The following is a 6,285-nucleotide window of genomic DNA, read 5'->3' as shown; positions in this document are numbered from 1 at the left end:
GGTTGGAAACGGGTAAAGTTTAACCCCACACCATATCCATTCTTCGAATAATGTGTCCGGGTTCAAGTTTGAATCAAATCTGGATCTTGTTATAAAGCTCCAGATCCGTATAGAATCTAATCTAATGTGGCAAGGGATCCACCAAAATGGGCGAGAACCCTTGTATGCGTGCGTGCAAACGGATCAGACATAGCCGGTTGCCCGATCTGAGTCAGACATTTGGAGATCTGACGGGGATCTGTCAAAATTGGATCCTTTTCGAATTTGGACCAGTATTTTAAGTCAGATTAAATTGCAATTTTTTTGGATTTCATAGCATGCTATATGCAGATAAACCATTTGTTCCAAAATTTCACTTCTGGATTAAACTATATACTTTGGGTTTAGTTCAATACGGGACAAACTTGTATGTGGCGGTGGTGGCGGTGGTGGTGGTGCGCGGGGGCGAGGCGGGGTAAAATAAACAACGGTGCACGTGTTTCGTGTTTGATAGCAGCCACGTGGCACACATATGTTGCTTCCTGTGCTGTGTGCGAGATACGTATGGTTGGTTGGTAGTATCCTCAACCCGCAAATTTTGCCTCCCATGAAGGTAGGCCCATTATGTAACCCGATTATTCATGAGGGATTTTATTCATAGTCAAATTAATAATAATAATCATAGCTATTCCCACCCAGGGCAACGGCACCCTCTAGCTTGGGTGCGTGGACATTAATTTTCAAAAGTAAAATACCAAAACAATCTCAAAAACCAAGTCGGAATTTTTTTTTAATATCAAGGTCTCAATATTTGCCAATTTCATTCATTTAATATCCATCCTAACCATGTATGCTCATAAAATTAAAGCATTCAGATTACAAGTCTAAAAATAGAAAATACATAAATAAAGATAAAGTACTTCAAGTACTTTAAAGTCTACGAGTAGTCCGTTCAAAAGTTATGTCTTTCTCACGGTTGTGCTTCTCAAACATATAATTATTACAAAGTGAGAGTGAGTCTAAAATTCACTAAGATTTCATTTACAAAGTTAAAACAGGACCCTTACAATTGTAAAAAACTGTAAACACTTACTCTTAGTTTAGTTATCTAACTTAACACATGTTGTCGTAGGCTAAATTTCAATGCCTAATTTTTCACACTTGCAAGTCAAAATTTAGTCTGTTGTTTACATATTTTATCCGTTATTTTTACTTTTTTATTACCTTTCTTGAAATCATCCCCATTCTTATAGTAGACATTTTCAATATCAGATTCTACACCAGTTGACTATTCTAAAAATAGCCTCTTGAGTATAGCAACTCATGTAGACAACTCTAAAGTTTACGATATTGGTTAAACATATGAATCACCCACAAACAACATAGTTCAAACCGGGTTAGACAATTAAGTTTCAATAGGTGCAGTTTTGTTTACCGGTTGCAAGTTGGAGAGCCCAAAATACTTGTTGCTAGTTAGCCCGAGAGGCTATATCTGCCCCCAAGGTATTCGATCAGCTATACATGCCTCTAAGGTTTGTAGTTCATGTTACTTTTTACATGTGTCTAATAAACTCATTTTTAACCCTTAAGGGTTACTTGTGAATTCTTCAAAAATCTTACGCGTAAACGAGGTAAACACCTATCCTTTTTAGTAGAGTTATTTATCAATCTCTATGTTGTTATCCTAAGTATGTTATTCCTTTCATTTTCTAAGTTAGCGTATTATACAATATCAAATGCATGTTAACTAACTAATGTTCATCAAGTAATCACAAATACACATTAATTCTATGAATAACAATTCATCACATAGGCATATTTTCAATCAAATATGTCACAACACTTACAATATCCCGCCAAAGGTGTAAGCATGACATTCTCAAAATAAATCATTTTATTAGAGCCCTAGAACTATACTTTCTTTCTCAAGGCTTAACATTTATTTTCATTTTTCACAACATATTACATGTGTCAAACCATTATTCATATTCTTATAACAAGTACAAACATCATACAAATCGTATCATTTGCTAACATTTACATTACGTGATCAAGTATTAAAAATGAACATATAATATGTACATCAATCTTCATGCAACTTATTACAAGCATAAAAATACAAACTCTTAAGCATGAAGTTGAGACGATCTATTCATATATATGAAATAATCAACATACATATAAAACACATATAACCACATAATAAGATATATTTAAGAACAAGCCTATATCTTATTTATCTAGAAAGTTTTTTGCAAATGTTCACTTATCTTGAATCGCCCAAATCCCGAACTAAGGATCAACCTTAGTATTTATGCAAATCTTGATCTCAAATGAACAGAAATCCCAAACAATCACTAAAAATATCATAAAAGTCTCCGTGTAAAATTATGAAAATACTTCTAAGCCTATTTGCCATACTTTGATCACAAACTCTTTGAGTTTGTCATCTCACCTCATACCAATGGGTCTCTCTCGAGAAGATGAGCTCAAGGGACAAAAAATTATCTGAATTCAATATCGGGGTGAAGAGTTATGTTTCATTTACTTGTTAGGCATAACAAAGGCAAAACAATCTTTTGACCTATCAAATGGGCCTCGATTCATATGTTAGGATTCACGAGGATCCAACTGACTCTCTTAATCTAATCCTTAATTTTTTTATCAGATTTGACTCATATCTAAATCTTGTATATCCAACTCAAAACAAGTATATATATAATTTGCTTGCTCTTTTTGACCAATTAAATCAAGTTCGCCTACTGGTAAGGAGAAGTGCCCTTCTTGTGAGAGGTTAGGGGTTTAAATCCTAACCTTCTTTCATATGTTCTTCTTTTTGGTCTGAGTTCCAAACTAAACATAATCTTTCACTAAACTTAGCCTAAACCTATCCTCGCTGGGTTCAGTCCTATCCTCACATTAAATCTAATTTAGACTTAGCCTGATCTAGGTTTAATCCAACTAGATCTTCCTCGTTCAATTTCGGATTCATGTCTAAATATAAACTAATATGGATTTCAAACTGGACAGAGATCCAATATTTATTTCTATATTATGGATTCAAATCCAATATTTTCTAGTTTGGATTCCTTATTAGACATAGATCCAATCTCTATTTTGGATACTGGATTCAGATCCGATATAACTAATCTGAACGCAGTTCATATCGGGTTTGGTACCTAACAAACCAAGTTCTAATCCAATATAGATCTGGATCTGAGTTGAACAAACCAAACTGATGTAAAAGGCACTAAGCGTACACAAGCATGCCCGGTTTGGGTTGTGTCGCTGAACTGCGGCAGCACCCACGACAAGGTGAAAGCAAACCAGTTGCTTCAAGGGTCTAACTGAAGAGAAAGGCGGAGAGGGACGGCGAGCTGCACTGTCCCACAACCCGCACACTACTGGGACTGAATCCCCTGGAGCAAGTGGGTTTGGCCAAGAAAGAACTATCAAGGATGGCCACGACACAGAGGAGGTATGCATCACATAACATAAAAGTTATTGATGTTACATCGTGAACTGTGTATAGATACAGGTGGTCACGGATTTGCAGCGTGTCATACGTGCGAGAACTAAACAAGCGACAAATATTACACGTCATGATGGAACAGTTAGAAACATCTTGTCACGGTAAAGCGTGACTCAAAACAGTGCCAAGGTTCTTAAACCATGAATTACAATCATAAGCGAGCTCAACTCGCTACGTGGGGCCATCGCCCACAACAACTCGCCAAAGAGTTCTAATTGTCGCACAAGTCTCACAAGACTGCGATATCCAACATGGATCTGAGAATCCCTACGTACTTAGGAAAAATACCTATAATTTGCCAAAGCTGAATCATACATTCTATTGCAGCAAATATGATGATAGCATTAATACTCTAGGGGTTTCATAATTAAGTAAAACCCTATTTTGAAGACATTCAAGAATGCATCAATCGCAACAATTCATATTTTAAGCAAACCAAGCACATGTACAAAGATACGCATTTACGTTACCCATATTGATGTGTTTATCAATATATTACGTAGTTCGTTACAGTATCTTGCAATCATTAACTCGTGCTGATTGCATATATAAACATGTAGCTTGGGTCGTGCCTAGTACGTCAAGAGAAGTGTTATTAGCTTCTTACTATTGTAAAAACCTTGATTTACGAAAGGCATTAAACAGAGTATCATAATGCTAATTATGTACGACAAGGGGATTGCCAACGCTACATTTATTTCATTTGACATGAGCTAATGGTTCCTTAACTACGCAAAACCCTTATTTTATTTAGAAGCCTTTGATAAGGTGTCATTAGAACGGAAATCGCGTTCTATAGCAAAGCGAACACACGTACACAAGTAGGTGTTCATCGCACCACGACGATGAATTAAACATTATTTTAGGCATTCTTAACTGAATATGCATAAGTTGCTTTGATCAATATTGTGGTTTTTGTCTAGGTCATGGTAAGTCCAAAATTGAGAGATGGTCGGGTCATTTGAAAACCGTGTCATAGGCACTTTTGCAACCCATAAGGATGCGGTCCGAACTTGCTAACCTGCCTACAATGTGCGACACAACGAAGGAAAAACTAGTGGCAGCTGGAGCTAAACCAACGCGGACTTACCAACCCAACAACTGCATCGGTGCCATGGGCACACCTCGCATATGCAGCAGGGCCCAAAAGTGGGCAGCACTACTGAAACAAAAGAAGGCAGCAACTGCTGCGATATAACAACAACAAGTTGGCTACCACCGAACAATGGGGCACGATATTGAAAATTGTTTCATCTTTAAAAATATCATCCAAGACTATATCGACAAGAATTTATTCGTTGAAGATGAGAAAGAATATCAGTCGACTGTGTCGGCCAAGTTTCAGCAAAAATTAAGCACTCGGCAAGAGGTACAGCGTGACGATCGAAATTGTTATCATCGCAAAAATTTCCCCCTCCCTTGCGAGAGAGAAACGAATTTCAAGAGTCAAACTCGACCAAAGTTTTGAAAATTACTCGCCTTCGTTTTGAAAATTTGCAAGAAAATTCCGTAGAATAGGATCCGCCTGTCGGTACGAGGTTCAACCGTTCATGGCGCCTTTACCAAGGGTAATTGAACTAAGGATCAATTATGTGCTTTAACTTGACTCAAATATCTAAATTATGCTCTATTTTCCTATAATGCACAAAGAATCAAGCATGTGCTATGAAATTTTGAAAACAATGCAAGTTTTGAAAAGATGATATTTGTTTGGAAAATTGAAATGTGCTTGGAAAATGCTTGAGAAATACTTGGGAAAATCATTGAATTTCATTGGAAATCGGAAATTGAATTGGAAAATGAATTCTCAGGAAAAATTGAATCTTGGGAAAATCAATTTCTGAAAACTTGGGATTTTGAAATTTGAGAATTTTAAAACCTTGGAAAATATTCATTTGAACTTGGGAATTACTTTGAAATGTCATTTGAAAACTTAGGATTCTGAGAAAATCAAATCCTGAGAAACTTGGAAATTTTTGGAAAAACTGATTTATCTGAATTTGAAATTGGAAAATGAATTTGAAAATAATGCAATTTGAATGAGATGAATGAATGAATATGAATTTGAAAGAGAATTTCAATTAAAGAATTGGGAAATCCTTTTGAAGTTTTGAAAATGCAGTCATTTTTTAAGTTAGCCTAAGAGTGTAGACTGAATGTGGCTAATACGAAGATAATAAATCTTGGTTTTCTTCGTATTCTGACTATGACCATAAATACGAATCCCACCGAGTTTATAAACTCCATAAGAGCTTTTTCACTTGTCATTCGTGTAAACCATAGTGAATTTAGAAAAAAATATGCATGAATCATACATCACATATTAGAATTTGCAGAAATTAAACTATATGCAATGCAACTCTAATCTAAGCAGAAATGTAACTCTTATTCCAAATTTACATTACTTTTTTACATTAAATTAAAATAAAAGAATAAAACCAAGTCTTCTTCTTGAATATTTCTGCAAAACTAGAAAACAGTGTTAGCATAAAAATGTAGGTTTTTCTGAATTTATCAGAAAATATGGGAAATTATCGAATATTATTCAGATATAAACCCAAATTCATACCCCCTTTTATATAAACATGATAAATAATGAATAAATTTTGAACATAAACTTGAAAATTCGAAATTGGGGTCAAAATGTCCAAAATACCCCTGATGACCTTGAAATGAGGATTTTCTAAAAGAAATTTTATAAATTTTGGAATTTTGAAAATTAAATGAAATAAATGAAATACACTATGATGAAATATGGTGATATGCATGAAAAT

This window comes from Nuphar pumila, chromosome 12 (genome assembly GCF_984573655.1).
Source record: "Nuphar pumila chromosome 12, dmNupPumi1.hap1.1, whole genome shotgun sequence".
NCBI classification, from domain to species: domain Eukaryota; kingdom Viridiplantae; phylum Streptophyta; class Magnoliopsida; order Nymphaeales; family Nymphaeaceae; genus Nuphar; species Nuphar pumila.
The sequence above is the reverse complement of the archived record's forward strand: the minus strand, read 5'-3'. Positions refer to the sequence as shown.